The following is a 17,402-nucleotide window of genomic DNA, read 5'->3' on the forward strand; positions in this document are numbered from 1 at the left end:
ATCACAACAGTCAAAACTTGTAACCAGACTCCTGTTTCTGTTTTTCGTACTCTTCAGATTCTGATTGCATTGGCAGAACTCTGGAAGCTTCAAGGGAAAATATTCTCATTCAAATGTGGGAAGAAACATTCGAGAATGTTAATGAGGAACCCATACTAGGAAGGGTTGGGGGTTCCTGATATTAAACGGTATTATTTGGCGGCACAGATCAAACCTTTCATGCCAGTTTGGGCTGGACTGCCCCTTTTGGGGTGGGGCCAAGCCTGATTTGCATATGGTCTTTCCCCTTCTGTAATGGCTTGGCAGGCGAAGAACGGTGGTCTGGAGGGTTGCCCAGAGCATTGCCAGTGGTTAAGATTCATTCTAAACCTTCCAGCCATCACCTCTTTATTTTTGCTCCCTAATTGCCTACACCAATGCGAATATCAATAGTGACGCGGGGCATCCCTGCCTGGTACCTCTTCCCATTGCTAATTGCTATGTTTTGGGTGCATTGGTTGTTCACCCTGATCCTGGCCATGGGCAGTGTATACAATACCAAGACCAGCGAGATAAACTGTTCCTCCATCCGCATCCTACGTAACATTGTGAAAATAAAGGGCCATTCAACAGAGTCAAACGCTTTAGTGGCATCTAAGAACGTGGCCACAGCTGGGACGTTTTGTGGCACTGCTGATAAAACCGTCAACATCCTGCGCAACCCACACAAAGTGGATCATCCCGGAATGAACCCGGACTGGCCTGCCTTCACTGTGCTCTGCATCAGCGGGGCCAATCTGGATGCTAGTAGTTTAGCCAAGATCTTGTTATCCAGATTGATGAGAGAGATAGGACGATAGGAGGAGCAGTCCTCCGCTTTTTTGTCTGGCTTAAGCAACACCACTACCACCGCCTCCTTCAGGGAGTCCGGCAGGTGCATATCCTTCACACTCTGGTAGTACATTTGCAGCAGGTGTAGGGTCAATTTCGCAGCACAGTGTTGGTAAAACTTGGCTGTGTATCTGTCCAGCCCTGGGGATTTCCCTGATGGGAGAGACCTAATAGCCATCAGAATCTCCTCCAGAGACACAGGGCAACCCAAACACTTCCTTTCCTCGTCTACGCACCAATATAAAGCAACCCGATCCAGATAGTTGTTCATCACTTGTTGGGAGACCTGTACTTGGGACGTATATAATTGACCATAGAATTTACAAAATTCTTGGCCTTTTTCTACATCAGCAAATCTCTCCAACACTTGTGTGTCCCTAATGGATATACCCAGATTGTTAGTGCTCACAGGTCTTGCAGCCCTTGCCAATAGCTTTCCTAGGCGTTTGTCCCTCCCCATATTATTGCACCACAGCCCTTCCCTGGAGAAACCTCACTTCTCTGTGCACTAATTGACTAAACACCTGCAGCTGTTCCTTGATCTCTTCTTGATCTAATAGTGTTGGTGTAGGTGTCTCTGACTGTAGCCTGCATAGGCAGGTTTGTGTGTCTCCAGGTTCGCTACCGATTTCCTTAAGCACTCCAGCCTCTTTGGAGATGCCTTTTCCTCAGATTACGCATTTAAAACTTTCCCACAGGGTTGCATGTGACTCCACAGATCCTACCTTTATTTCAAAAAAGGCATCTATGGCGGTTGTCAACCCTTCTCTAAAAACCCGACCAGTCAATCTTTTGCTTTTAAACACCCAAGGAGTCCGACCCTTTTCTCGAACCACTAAATCAATGATCAGCAGTACCTGGGTGTGATCCAAGAAGGTGTGCGCATGAGGATAGAAACCTTGGACGCCCTCCCCATCAGTGAGTGGGAGACCAGGAAGTAATCCAAGCAGGACGCTGAGTTGTGGACAGAAGAGTGAAAAGTGTATTTTAATGTTTCCTGATTTCGGGCTCTCCAAACATCTTGGACCTCCCAGGCCCAGTACATGTCCTGTAATGTACAAGTCGCTTTTGGTGCGGGTCGGTAAGCCCCCCAGTGCGGTCTCAGTCGGGCTCTATGACCGTGTTAAAATCCCCAGCCCAAATTATTTCCCCTCCAGGTAACTCCTCTAATTGACAACCAATCCATTGTAGGGTCTCCACCAAGTCTTGATTGCGACTGTAATAGTCAGTGTGTATAAGAGACCATGTATGATTCCTTGTACTATCAGGGCCCTCCCTGCACGGTCCTTAATCATAGTGTTCAAGCGGAATCAGACGGAACTGAGTATGAGGATACCTACTCCTCTTGAGTATGAGGAGTAGGATGAGTAGTAGCGATGGCACCCCCAGATTTGCCCACATTTCGATTCCCCACCTGGTATTAGGTGTGTGTCTTGTAGAAAGGCCACTTCTATGTGGTGTCTTTGCATATACAACAATACCCTATGACATTTATACAGGCAATTCATGCCCCGACATTCCATGTAATACTCCTAAGTGACCCAGCCATTCGGTATCCAAATTATTCCAATTATTTTTGTGACTGCATAGGGCTTCTTTGTCTCCTGTGCTCTGCCAGTGAAAATGGTTAATTATTTTCATGTGCATCTCCAACCCCTTCAACAACCCCCCTCGACCGCTGCTAGCCACCCAAACCTGCCAGCTTCCCCAATCGCCCGTGTCTCCTCCCACCAGCACCCCCAACCTGCCAGTCCCCCTCCACCCAACTCCCTCCCCAACAACCTTCAGCTCCCGCATGAGGGAACACTAGGGCCCAGTCACCCTTGCAGCCCCTACCTATCTTGTGCGACTGCGACTGCCCCCTCTTATGCAGGCATTTTATCTTGTGTCTTCAATGTCTCTCACTTCCTGCGTTATTAGGGGGTGGTGCCATTATCATGATTCCTTGAATGGTGTGGTGCGTTGGGCAGAAGTTCCAAAAAGGTGTTTGCTTCCTCCAGACTATGAAAAAACAACACACGCCCATCATGCTCCACCCTCAGTTTGGCATGGAATAACATGGCATATTTAAATGTTCCTGTCCTGGATTCTCTTTCACATTGATAAAAGTCTTCCTAGATGACTGCACCTTGTCCGAAAAGTCCGGGAAGAGGCGAATCAATGCACCTTAATATGTCAGGGAACCTTTCTCACTTGCTTTCCGAAGGGCAGTGTCTCTATCCCGATAGTCTAGTAGCCTAGCGATTATTGTTCGTGATGGTGCCTCGGGTATCGGCTTTTTCCCACTTGGGATACAGTGGGCTCTCTCCACAATGAATGCTGCAGAGAACTCCTCATTCCCCACGATTTCCCTCAGTAGGTCCTCCACCATTGCCTCCATGTTCCGTTCATCCGCAGATTCAGGCATCCTTATGATTCTCAGGTTGTTTCTACGAGACCGAGATTCAAGGTCATCTTGCTTGTCTTTCAGTTCCTTAATCTCTCTCTTAACCAGGGTGAGGTTTCTCATGGCAGTGTGGGCTGCATCTTTGACAGTAGATACCCGGCCCTCTACTTCATCCAGTCGTTCTCCGTCTTTGGTAAGACGAACTCGCATGTGGTCTACTTTGCAAGTCAGGGTGTCTATTTTGCTGTCTAGAAACTGGATGGCCGCCTGTACTTTACCGAGAATTGCTTTGATGTCATAGAGCGCTCCTCCCGGGTCCTGCCCAGTAGAGATCTCAGCGTCATTCGGTGAATCTTCCCCCAAGGCCAAGTGTTTAGCCAACCCAGGGGGCTCAAAGTGCAACTTAGATTGATGTTTGCCTGATTTTGGGGATTTTGACAAGTTGTGACTATTTGCCGTTCCCTCTTATTCGCTGTGTCTCTAGTGTTCCACCTCCGGAGCAACACCCCAGGGTATATTTCCCCACTCAGTGCTCACCCCCGGAAGTTAGAGGGGTGCTACCCCTCACAGTGTGTGACCGTGTGTAAAGAACTTCCTTATTGGTAGGAGGGAGGGCTGGGTCGTGCAAGCGTGAGGCAATCGTAGCTGGTAGTGTTTTTCCTGCTGGGGCCTGATTGTAGTCCAATTCTGTGGCAATTTAGCGGGCCACTACGTGGGTTGAGTTTGATGGTTCACACAGCCCTGTCTGGGCTAAAGTCGCCCAGATTTTGTCTGGATCTATGGGGCTTCTCAGGAGCTCACATACCTGCGGCTATTTTGTCTGGGCTCTTTAGCGCCCTTTTAAAGGGGCTTGGTGCGTTTGTTCAAAACGGGAGTCAGTGAGTGTCACGACCCTCATCCCTGATCCCCATTGGCAAGCCCATTGGCCAGGTAGAATCAGGACTCGGGTCTCAAATAAGGCCTGGCATCCACTTCTCAGGCCCTCTTGGGGCCAGTCCTGGCGCCTTTGGCACCAGGCTCATACACCGTGAGAGACATGTGCTCAGGGAACTACTTTATTTAGGCTTTCAGCCAGCATGGAGGCATCCACATAGCTTGATTCCTAGGAACCAAGCTATGCGGTATTGTTGAGGCTATTTAAACCACACCCGAACAAGACAACGCGCTTTGCGTTACTTTGCAGTTTACAACGTGACGCTCACTGTGTCCAGCGTACTCACGAGCCTGGGAAATCAGAACCTGCAGAAAGACAAAAGAACATTGTTAGCAGCAGCACCTTACCTGCACCTGCAATCTCCATCCTTAACCGCTCGCAGCTCCTGAATAGCTCCCGTTGAATATGCGCACCTCCGGGACCAAAGGACCTGAAAAAGGAAGAAAAGACAACATTAAAGGAGGTATTGGAGACATTTCAAACTACGAACTGCTTAAAAGGCTTACCTGGCTGAATGCCTTTCGGCTGGCATCGCTCTGAGAATCCCCACACGCTGGGAGCACACTGCGACCTACGAAAAAGAATGAAAAATAGGTCAGCGAAGACAAGACATCGCAGCGCTGCGCAAGGCGCTTTCTTACAGCATCATAGCGCTCATTGCACGCCATCATTTACCGGCGACGTCCAGCTTAGCCAGTTCGCCACGCAGACGCTCCGCACATCTAAGGGAGATAAAAAGAAACATTACCAAACGGAGAAAGGCATGCAAGAATAACAACTCAATAAACAGCAATAAAACCTACCTGAAAGACATTAAATGGGCTGTCAGTGAAGTAACTGGACCGCACACGCCCAGGAAAGACAACGTGCCCCTGCCAAGAAGGCAGGATGGAGAACTTGCCTACTTCTACAACAAGGTGAGGAGAGGGCCCAGAGGGGCTGCAGTCACATGGGAAATACTTACCTTGGTCGGCCAGTCCTAAACACAGTCCTCCTGTATTTCCAGGCGGAACTTCACAGGGGACCACACCTGGGAACCACTGAGAAGGATACCAGCGACCAACTGGCTGGGTGGCGTCCACGTGGATGCCAGGTGAGCATAACAATGAGCCTTTGAATAACTGTTTTAAGGGCCCAGCCAGACGGAGAGTGTCCAACTGGTGTGTAAAAGTGTTTCACCTTTCTCCAATGCCATTACAACAAGCACTTTCTACCAATACACCTTATGTTGTGATGTGGTGTATCCTGCTAGTGCTGCCAAGTGCACTTTGAAGGAAAATGTAACCCAAGTCCAAATCGAGGAGAAATAACAGGTGTATAACAATATCTGCTGGTGAGCGGTCAATTGGGTTGATATTTTTCTTTGAATATCAAATGACAAAACGCTTTGGCTTATTATAGTAGCAGTGTCTAGTTTTCGGTTGTCTTGCCTCGTGCAAGATGTCCATGCGTTGTGGTAACAAATGTGAAAGGCCAAACTATGACCTCAGGAGCCAGGCTGCCAAGTTCATAGTGTGTCCACTTGCGTGAGAAGGGTGGGCATTTTGCATTCTCTGCTGTTGCAAACAGGTCTACTGAGGGGTGATCCCCATGCTGCAAAAATGTGTTTGAGTATACTTGTGGTGAGTTCCCATTTGTGTTCTTAGATGGGTCTGCAAGACAGTTGAGCCTGAATTTATATCTTTCATTTGAGGCACCAATGCTATATTTGCTGAGTGAGAAGAGATAAAGGTGTTGAGTGTGTGCCGCCCTGTTTGTCCATGTAAAACATGGTTGTGGTATTGTCCGTGTTGATAAGCATGTCATTGTCAGGAAGTAGGGCATGGAATGAGAATAGGGCCATTTTGAGTATAAGGGGTTATTTTTATTATTATTATGGTATTTATTGAGCACAGACAGCTTTGAGAAGCAACAGAGTGCTTTATAGAGGTATACAACAGTACAGATGCATAACAGAGCTCTTTGCAGAGGTGGTAACAGAACAGATAAACAGTGGGGGGTAGGATACAGAGGGGCACAGAGGAGGGGTACAGCTGTAGCGAGAGGGGTGGACGGCGTCTAGCGAGTCAGGGGGCGCAAGGGGCGACGTGATGGCCTAGATGTTGAGGAGGAGAAACTACTTGAAATTTCTTTTCTGAATTGTAGGAGCGTGGGGGAGAGTCTGATGCTGATGGGGATGGGGTTCCATAGTCTTGGGTTGTAAGGCAGAGGCGGCTTATTTTCTGGTCCTTTCCTTTTTGCAGCAGCAGATTTTATATCTGGACATGTCCTGGCTGCTGGTAGTGCACTGTCCACCGGAGATGCTGAGATTCTCTGTGAGGTAGCTGGGTGACTTGAGGGTGACTGTCTTATAGATAATGTATTAAGACTTGAAGGTGATTTGTGCGTGCAGTAGGAGCCAGTAAAGGTTGATGAGGGCCGGGGTATGTGGTTGTATTTGTATAGACCCTTGATGAGACATGCAGCAGTGTGTAGGAGACTTCTCAGGGGCACAATGGCAAATGATGGACAGTCTTCGAGGAGGGCATTGCCCATATCGAGTTTAGGACCAGTGCTTGAGCAGTGCATCTAAAGCTGTCCGCAGGGAGGAAGGGCTTGACTTTCCACAGGAGGGAGAGCTGATACCGGGCTGTCTGAGTTTTCTTAGCTATGTGTGTCTTGAAGGAGAAGTGTTTGTTTATGTGGAACCCGAGGGCCTTGGCACAGGTGGTGAGCTCGGGTGTGAAGCCCTCAAGGTTCATGGTTGATAGCCAGGTCTGTATGCCTGGGTGTTCTGTGTTGTTGGGGAGGAATAGGAATTTGGTCTTGGAGGGGTTGAGCTTCAAGTATGCACTGGACATCCAAGACTGGATCAGCAAGAGGCAAGTTTTGAGCCTGTGGATGTCCTTGATGGAGTCGATCTTGAGGTATAGCCGAGTGCCGTCAGTGTATTGGTGGATGTGGATCTTGTGTGTGGCTGGGATGGCTACCAGTGGCTCCATGTATACATTGAAGATCACTGGGAGAGGATGGAACCATGCAGGACTCCACAGGTGACGAGTAGCATTGGCAATCTAGGAGTCCATCCGAACAAACTGCTGGTGGTTGGCAAGGTTGGACTTGAACCAGTGTAGGACAAGGTCGCTGATCCCCATGCGCTGATGTCGGGTGTCTGAATGCCTGGTGGTCCATTGTGTTGAAAGAGGCTTAGAGGTCGAGTAGAACCAGGAGGCAAGAATGCGTCATCAAGGATGTTGATGGCGTCGTCAACCACCTGTATGGTTGCCCTCTCCATGCTGCATCTGGGTCTGAACCCGGATTGGTAGGTTCGGAGGAGAATCTTGGGGTCGATGTATTGCTGAAGTTGCGCAGCTACCGCTTTCTCTATGACTGCTTTCTCAATGATTTTAACTAGGAAGGGTGATGTGGCGATAGTTACCAAGGTTGTTGGGCTCCAGAGTGGATTCCTTTAGTAGAGGGAGGATTTGTGCCGTTTTTAGGGTCGATGGGAAGGTGCCTTGAGTTATGGAGCTGTTGACGATATCCAGGTAGGTAAGGAGAGCTTCTGCAGGGAGGGTCTTGAGGAAGGATGCTGGGAGGATGTCGTCTGTGTATGATGAGGTTTTGAGGGCGGCCAGGGTTTCTACCCAATCCTATGTAGAGAATGTCTTGAATGTTGTCCATGGTGTGGAGATTTTGTGAGGAGGGACGTGAGGTGGCTCTGTGGATGCAGAGGTTGTCTCTTTTTTTAAAAAAAAACGTTCTTTATTATTTTATTGCAACAAACATCAAAACACCGTCCAACCCAACATACCCCTCCCCCCACCCCCCGCACTCACATAGGGACAAGTAGCCAACAGCAGCGATGCATTTCAATTGAGACTATCTTGATCACCCCTAGTGGATGTATAGGCTCCAAAAGATTGTCACACCACCACCTTCACAATCACAATTCTAATCCCCAAATAATGGGTCTTTAACACAGGGTGGACTCCGGGACCAGTAACTCCCGATCATTCTCAAGCAGGTAATTCCTGAAAGGAGGCCAATAGTCAAATGGACGACTGGAGGCAGGGAGCATCGCTGCATACCTGGTCTCCCTCTGCTCACACAGAAGCATGCTATCAAACCATCGAGAAAACGTAGGGGCGGCAGTCCTAGACCAGGCCCTCGCCACAAGAGACCTGGCCACCATGCAAGATCCTTCCTCTATCAAGGCCAGTAGCCACAGTTCTGGTTCAAAGTCCCTCATAGATGGAAACATGCTAGTCATTGCCTCCTCTATAGAGTGCCAGAACGCCAGAACCCAGGGACATTGCCATGCAACATGATAAAAGTCTGCAGGTTCTGCCCCACATCTCTTACAGGTAGGTGATCTTTCCGGGTAAAACCTGTGCAAAGTATTTGGAGAATAATAACTCTGGTGCACAAACTTGTAGTCTATCATTCTATATCGACAATTTATAGATATATGGCGGGTTTGCATGCAGACCAGTTTCCATTGAGCCTCAGTTAACAGCTCCCCCAACACTGTTTCCCATTTGACTCTGTAAGGGTGACTCACCACCCCCCTCCCAGACCTGGCCAGTTTATAGGTAGTGGACACCAGTTTCCCAGATGAGACAGGATTGATTAAATGACTCTGCACCAGGAGTGGAACAGGCGCCTGCGGGAAGTTGGGCCATTTATCTTTCAAATTACTACGTAACCTCTAATAGTGTAGCAGTGTCACCGCATTATATTCCCCTCTAAGGCGTAATTCCTCCCATAGCATGAAACAACCATCCTGCACTATGTCCCCCAGTGCCCGAATTCCCAACACCCGGAAAGACTCCCCAAATGACCTCTCCTGCGTGAGTCGAATCCTGATCACGTTATATAGGGGAAAGGCAGGCGAGTAAAAAGAAAAGGCACCCATCAGGCGACATATCCGTTCCCAGGCTTTACTTGTTATCTCAAAACGTGGGACCTTATCTCTATTTCCCCAAAGCATGCCCAACAACGCATCCGGACTAGCTATAGCTCTCGCCAATCGGGTGTGTGGAGAGGTACTGGCCGAGTCACTCCAGTCAGATATGTATTGCACCTGTGCTGCCAAATAATACATATACATTTCCGGGTATTCTAAACCACCAAACTCATACGGCCGGGCCAACACGTCGTAGGCTATCCAAGGTCTCTTCCCCGCCCATACCAATCTAGTCATCATTCCCTGCACGCGGCTCCAGTAATATTCCGAAGGCCACACTGGTACATTATTATAAACATATAACAGTTTGGGAAGTATCAGCATCTTGGCCAGGGCTGTACGGGCCGCCTGCGACATAGGGAGATGAATCCATGCCTCAACCCTTTGTTCAATCGCCTCCAGCGGAGCCAAATAGTTTTTTTTTTAAATGTTATTTTAAACAACACTGCAGACATTACAACCATTTAGGACGTTCATGATCAATGTACAGACATCATATTATTCAATGCTCTCCTCCGTCCTCCCCTCTCCCTCCCCAAAAACTCAAGTCATCGTATCTGTGCCATCCTCCTGAGCATCTTCCAGTGACTCAGTCATTGTCAGCTCATCCTGTTCTTCCGTTTCTTCATTGACCTGGTGGGGGTTTGCCATCGAGGTCACTAGCTGTCTCCAGGCTATCAGGGGGCCTACCTCTTCCTCCCCCCCTCTAGTGACTGCTTCATACCAGACCGCAGTTTCTGCTTCAGCCCATTTCAGGAAGTCTGCCCACAAAATCTCCACTCTAGGCCTATGGGTCGCTTTCTAGCACATCGCAATTCTGCGCTTGGCTAGGATATAGGCCAGGTCTTTCATTTTGCTAATATGTTTTAGATTACATGGTCTGGGGAAACTCCCCAGCATACATGCCCAGGCAGACCCCACGTCAAGCACCACCCCCTGACTGGCCATTCTCGTCTTCAGTTCTACCCGGAATATCTTCACCTCTGGGCAAGCCCAGAACATATGCAACAGCCCAGCCTCTTCCTCCCCGCACCTGGGGCATTTCTGTATGACTGAGCCACCAAACCTGGCTATTCTGCCGGGGGTCAAGTAAGCTCTATGAGTGACATACAGCTGGATCTGCTGGAGTCTCACGTTCCGGGACACCTTCTTATGGTACCTTTGGGCTCTATCCCATTTTCCCTCGGTCATGGGTTCTCTCACCTCCCCATCCCAGTCAAGCCTCAGTTGGAGCAGCTACTTCCCTGCCTTCGCTCTCAAGAGCTCATATATCCGAGATATTTCGTGCCCGCCCTCCGAGACATCGTACATCGCCCTTTTCATGATCCTGGTGTAAGTGATATATTGGCCCTTATGCACCCCTGTCTCCTCAAGCAACCTCTCGAATTCCACTGCCTCCCGCTCCCGCCACATGTCTCCCAGCGTGGCCAGGCCTACTGGTTCCCAGTATCTGTGGACCCCTTTAATCAGTTGGGAGTCTTCCCCACATAATACTACCAATGGGACATGCTGAGAGAGCAGGTCCGGGTCACCCACCATTCTCCATGCCCTGCGCCAGACCTCCCAGCCCAGCACCAACAGTCTCCCCATCTCTGCCACTTTCGTTTCATGCAGCCACACTGTCTCTTTTAGGAAGTATGGGGCAGAGTCACCCCGCAGAAGCCCGGCCTCCGCAGATTCCTCTGCAGACAACCATCTAGCTACATATAATAGCTGTCCTGCCAAGTAATATAATTCAAAATTTGGCAGGTTTATGCCCCCCTTGTCACACAAGTTTTGTAGTTTCCACAGGGCCACCCTATTTCTAGAATTGTGCCATATGAAGCCCCTGCACAGGCTATGGAGTCTGGCAAAAAAAGTCTGGGGATCAGGTACGGGACATTTACAATAAAGTGCAATAGTCTGGGCAAGACCACCATTTTGAGCAGCGCTGCTCTTCCCATCATGGCCAGGGGTAATCTGGACCAAAACACCATGCTCCTTTTAATACCTTCGACTGCTTTCACTGTGTTGTGTTTGTGCTCTACCTCTATCTTGTGGTATATGTTTATGCCTAGATATTTAAACGCCTCCGTCTGCCAGGGTATTTGCAGGACAGGCAGGTTTTCCGGTGGAATACCTTTGTACCTTCCCAAGGGGAACACGCTGGACTTCCCGGGGTTGACCGATATGCCAGAGAGGGCGGCATAGCGATCCATCACCTCCAGCACATATTGCAGATTCTCTTCTGGGAAGAGCAGATAGAGAAGCATGTCATCTGCATACAGTGATATCAAATGTGTGTTTCCTGTCGTACGAATCCCCACCTCTCTGTATTGTTGCCTAAGGCAAATTGCCAACGCCTCCAGCGCAAGGATGTATAACATGGGCGACCAGGGGCATCCCTGTCTGGTTTACCTACTGAGTTGCCATTTGTCCGAAATTATGGTGCCTGTTTTGACCCTCGCGATCGGGGAGCTATATAACATCTTGACCCATCTAATATATCCCGGCCCTATCCCGTATCATTTCATGGTCGCCATCAACCATGGCCACCTCACTGAATCAAAGGCTTTGACCACATCCAGCGACACTATGGCCAGCTCGCCCTAGTCATTTTCCGTTTGATCAATGATATGGTGTAGCCTCCTGTGGTTGTCAGTGATGTTCCTGCCGGGGACATAGCCTGTTTGGTCCTGGTCAGAGTGTATCAATTTGCCAATTACTCGTTTAAGCCTGTTGCCAAGCACTGCCGTGAGTATTTTGCTATCTTGAGTAAGCATCGATAAGGGCCTATAAGACCCAGTCCACATTTGGGTTGCCCGGTTTCAGGAGCGGGATGATCACCGCCTCTCGCAGGGATTCCGGCAGCTCCCCCTGCTCGTAGGCCTCATTGACAAAGCCAGCAGCGGCTGGAGTAGCTCCTGCCTATACGCTTGCTAGGTAACCCATCCGACCCGGGCGCACTTACATGTGGGCAAGTGTTGGATCACTGCTTCCAGTTCGTCTCAGGTGATTGGGGCCTCCAGATCTGCTCTTTCTAGGTCGTCCAAGGTGGGCAGCCCTAAATCTTCTATTGTTTCCAGAATTTCTTGACCCATATCTTCACCCACGTCCTCATACAAACGTTTATAATATATGAGGAACTCCTCGTTTACTCCTTCCTGGGTGTTACGAATCTGGCCTTCCGCATCCCTGATTTCTCTAATCACCAGCCAGGGTGTCTAATTTTTGCATAACCAGGCCAGTAGTCTGCCCGGCTTGTCTCCCCCTGCATGTTGCCTCTCTGTGTATTTCCTATAATTTAGCTTACATAGTCTGTCCCAGAGTTTGCTGCTAGCGTCTTGTAGATCTCTTATCTTAGCAGTGTCTTCCCGGGTGGTCCCCCCCTTTCGCATAAGGTCCTCTAGCTCTCTTTCCGTGTCCTGCAGTTCTCGTTCTATGCCACCTTGGAGCCCTTTGGATTTTGATATGGCTATCCCACGCACCACCACCTTAAATACCTCCCATACTGTTCCCATGGATCGTACACTGCCCGTATTGATGTCAAAATATTCCCCGATGGCCTCCCTCAAGTCCTCTCGAAATCCCGGGTCCTGCAGGGCCTCAGCTCTGAGCCTCCACGTCGGGATTCGCGCTCTAGGAGGTTGGTTTCGCCACTCCAAGACCAAAGGTGAATGGTCCGAAAGTACCCTGGCTTTATATTCTGCGCTCACCATTACTCCTGCTATCTCAGCGGTGGTGAACACATAATCCAGTCTAGTATGCAGGTCATGTGGCGCTGCGTAATGCGAATATTGCCTGTCCATTGGGTGCAACTGTCTCCACACATCCTTCAGTCTGAGTCTGTCAACAGTGTCCCCAACGCTTTAGCTGCTGGCGGAGGTTTTGCTAGCTTGCTATCTGACCTGTCTATCCCGGGGTTCAGGGTGCAATTGAAATCACCTCCCCACAATATTTCGCCCCCCCAACAGGGGGCTCATTTTACTATATAAGGACTTAAAGTATGCTGCTGTATCATGGTTAGGGGCATATCAATTTATGATGTTCACTTCTCTGTTTTCCAGGAGTCTCGCCACCACCACCATTCTGCCTTCCGGGTCTGTTGTCGATCGGAGCAGCTGAAACGGCACATGTGGTGCCACCCATGTAACCACCCCTCTAGCATATGCCGAATATGTGGCTCCCGCGACGCTACCCTTCCATTTTCTCCTAACCACCTCCAATTTCTCCTTGGTGAGGTGGGTTTCCTGTAGCAGAGCTATGTCAATCCTCATCCTCTCTAGGTACATTATTACTTTATTACGTTTTAGGTAACTATTGAGGCCCGCACATTCCAGGTCACAACCCTAATATTACCCGATTCCATTGGCTTGATGTCCTCCCTCTCCCCTCCACTTCTCATGTCGTTCTCGATGGCTCGTTTTCTGGCTCATTTCTTTCCCACCCTCAACAACTTCTCCCCCCCTTCCCCAACCATGCCCCACTGCACACAACTCTTTCCCTCACCCCTCCCTACCCAACCCCAACAAGTGCCCAGCTCCATCCCTGGATCTCAGGCCCACCCGCGTCTGGTCCTTTCTCGTGAACCGAGGAATAGGACCCAGCGGGGTGTCACCAGGCTAATAGTGACCTAAGCGTACTGCTATGGGGGTTCAAGGGTTGTTTCCCAGGAGCTCCCACTTATATAATTAGGATTATTCAGTTCAAAAGGATCTTGCAAGCATGTACTTTCCCGGCAGCACATTCCCTGTGAGCCTTATTTAATGCTATATTCTAGTCCCAGTGTCATGCGCTATGTCACCTAGGGGACCACAGCAGCCTGTTACTTATCTTCTTCGGCTCCCGTCTGGATACCAGATTCTTGGGGGCGGCTCTGCATATCCAGCCAATCCATGGCGTCCTCTGGCGTTTCAAAAAACAAAGTCTTTTTCTTGTGGAACACCTTCAGTTTGGCCGGGTAAAGCAACAAATATCTATGGCCCGTTTCCCTCAGTCTTCTCTTCACCGCTCTGAAGTTCATTCTACCACGTTGTACCTGCAAGGTGTAGTCCGGGTATGCAGTGATTTTCGCAGGCCCCCTTTCGATCGTTCCACCCTTCCAGAAGAATTCGACTACTCTTTCCCGTTCCCGGTAGTTCAAAATGTTTGCAACCAATGGCCTAGGAGGGGCTCCCAGGGGCGCCCTCCTCGTTAAAGCTCTGTGCGCCCTTTCAACAGCAAACCCCTGGGTCAGTGGCCTCCGGGTATTTCCTGCAATAGCATGGTTTCCACGTATTCCGTTGGGTTCGGGCCTTCTGTTCCTTCTGGCAATCCAACGATGCAGACGTTATTGCATCTGGCGCGTCCTTCTGCTTCTTCCGCTCTGTTCTCCAGGTTGCCTACTCGTTGTACAAGGGTGTGGAGTTCCGATCTGTGGGCGGTGCATTCCGCCATGTTTGGGGGCTATCTCTTTTTCCAGGTTTCCAGTGTGCTCCGCTAGTGTTCTCACATCTTGTCTCAGTAAGTTCACTTCTTCCTGGACCGCTCCAACCTTAAGGTTCAGGGCCACTTTCAGTTCGTTCGTAGCCAAGCCCAGTTTAGTCTCCCAGGCAACCTTCAGGTCTGCAATCGCCGCCAGTACCTCCTGGATTGTGCCTGGGGCCTCCTCCATTACAGTGGTAGTTTTGTCCTTACTCTTGACCCCCTCTGCCCCTGTAGGTGTCTTGGCATAGGCATCCAGCGTAGGCTGCTTGCTCTTTGGTCTTACAACTTTGTTAGACATTGTGCCGTTCCAGCAGTGTGTGAGCCAGCACAGCTGCCTCTCGTGTGAGGGGCTCTGTGGTGTCAGGCTATTCTGATGTATAGGGCCTGCTTCGACCGTGTTAGGGGTACACCCCTGTTGCCTGCTGCTCTCCTGGAATGGGCTGTGTTCTCCCACGTACCCGCCCCCACTCAGTGTAATTCCGCTGGCCCCCTAGTGGTCGGGCGCTTTCTCTGGTTCCGCACCCCTTTACACCAGGACCCGACAGGGTCCCTCAGCCATCCGGCCCACAGTCTTGTCTCTGATGCCTTTGTCCAGCCCCGTGCCGGTATAAGCTGCCTTTTTGCGTGTTCCCTGGGGTTCCGCAAACGTTCCGGAGTGAGCTGCCTTCACTACCCTGTTCAACTGGGTCTGATCCGGGCGGCCCACTGTGTTGTCTGCTTCGTTTGGGTAGATCCGTGGGAGCCACAGCACTTGTGCACGGCTCCAACTCCGGTTCAGCCCCCCTCCGTCCTCAGGCTACCATGCGCAGTTTTCCCCTTTCACCAACCCACGTTTGCTGCACCACCAGCTCGTATGCAGCGGATGGTGTACTGCACCCACCGGGCCTTGTATGGTGCTTCCCGGTCCCGGTATGCGCCCTTCAGCCTGGGCACTCCAGTTTCCTCACCCTGGCCCGTGCTTTGTTTCAGCGCCTGGACCAGAGCAGGGGGTGTTGTGCAGTGCTGGGGGCCTGTGCCTACCAACCCCTATCCAGGCTGTGCGTTCCCTCCAACGTTCCTTGTGAAATTCCTCCGGGAGACCCCCCGGGCACCTGCCCCTGGACACCACAGTCTTATCAGTCCCAGTTATTCGGAGCGGTCTCCGTCTCCCGCTTCCTTGCGCCTCTCCTGAGTGCGGTGGGGTCTGCTCTGCCAACCCAGGCTTTCACTGGGTCCGGCTCCAGTGGGTCTGTTCGCGGCTGCAGCCCCCTGGTGGTCCGGATCGCTAGGACAGCCGACGTGCTGTATCCCGCCCCCTCTTAGGCTCTGGTTCTGCAAGGCCTCCATTCCACCGGGGGTCTTGCTGCGTACTGCCGTCCTTTCCTCAGTGGCAGCAGCGCCGCCGGGAGCCTACTGTTCCGGCACCACACAGTGACCGGCAATCGGAGATGGTGCGGTCTTGCGCCGTGTCCACGCTTGTTGTGGGCCACAGTGCCCGTGTCTCGGTCCGGCTGGGCCCCCCGACCAGGACCCAGTTTCTGCTCCCAGGCAGGGTTCCTGCAGCAGTTTGGTGTCTCGAAGGGCACAATCCCAGCCGCACCAGTCAATGCTACAGCTGCGGCTCGTCCCTCCGGCCCCCTCCGGCCGGCTGTTCGGTATCACGCTCGAGCCAGGTTCCTCAGGCGGCCCAACGTTGTGGCAGACTCGATCCCGGCCGCAACTGCGAATATTGCGGTGTGGGCACTGTGGTCAGTTTATGGCCCTTTGTCGGCTGCCGGCCATCTTGTTTGCATTCGGAACTCGGGCACACAGTTTTCTTCGGGCTGGTGTTCATTCCCTTTGGTGCTCAATGTGTGCTCCAACCATTCACAAATCTATGGGTATGCTGCCGGCATGCTTATGTTCCTGGAAACTTCATTTTTTCTTCAGGATCGATGTCGGATCCACGGGCGCTCCTCCAGGGCACGTCCTTTTATGCGGCCATTAAGCCACGCCACCTATTTTTTATTTGTATTTGTTTTATTTGTAACACGCACCGTCAGGCCCGGAGGCATCAGGGCGCAACTTAGAACATGGTTACATAGCAAACATAGATACAGTGCATAGTAATTCAGAACATACAGCAATATACATAATTTACAGAGTAGAGATTAGAACAGACGTTTTACTAGGGCAAGGCTCAGGTACATAAGAAATCCGAGTTTCAAAGCTGGTTGAAGAGCCAAGATTTAGTTTTGGACTTGAAGGTATTAAAGCATTCTTCTAATCTGATGGTGAGGTGGAGGGTATTCCAAAGCTTGGAAGCTAGGACGGGGAAGCTTGATCCACCCGCTTTTTGTAGTTTGAACCTAGGGATAGCTAACTGTGGGTCTGGGCGGTTCTTTGAGGGCGGGTAGGCTCGTGACGGGAAAGCCGGCTGCAGAGATACGGGGGGCTTGGTTGGCTAGGCATTTGTGGGTAAGGCCTAAGGCTTTCAGTGCAATTCCCTGTTTAACCGGTAGCCAGTGTAGGTTGGATCTAAATTCCGAGATGTGATGGTTGCGTGAGATGTTTAGAGCCGCTCTAATGGCGTTGTTCTGGGAGATTTGTAATTTGTTCAAATTCTCCTGGCTGGTTCCTAGGTAGAGGGTGCTGCCATAGTCGATTTTGGCCATGATGAAGGTTCTGGCCAGTGTGACTGTGTTGGGGGTGGTCAGAAATGGCCTGCAGGCTGCAATGAGTTTGCAGGTGTATGCTGAGGCAGATCTGACTGCATTTGTTTGTCGGGATAGGGATAAGGTGGCGTCAAGGTAGACGCCTAAGGTTTTAGTGTCTTTCGAAACTTGGATGGTGTTGCCATC

The sequence above is a fragment of the Ambystoma mexicanum genome, chromosome 12, assembly GCF_040938575.1.
Source record: "Ambystoma mexicanum isolate Mex_15411 chromosome 12, UKY_AmexF1_1, whole genome shotgun sequence".
NCBI lineage: Eukaryota > Metazoa > Chordata > Amphibia > Caudata > Ambystomatidae > Ambystoma > Ambystoma mexicanum.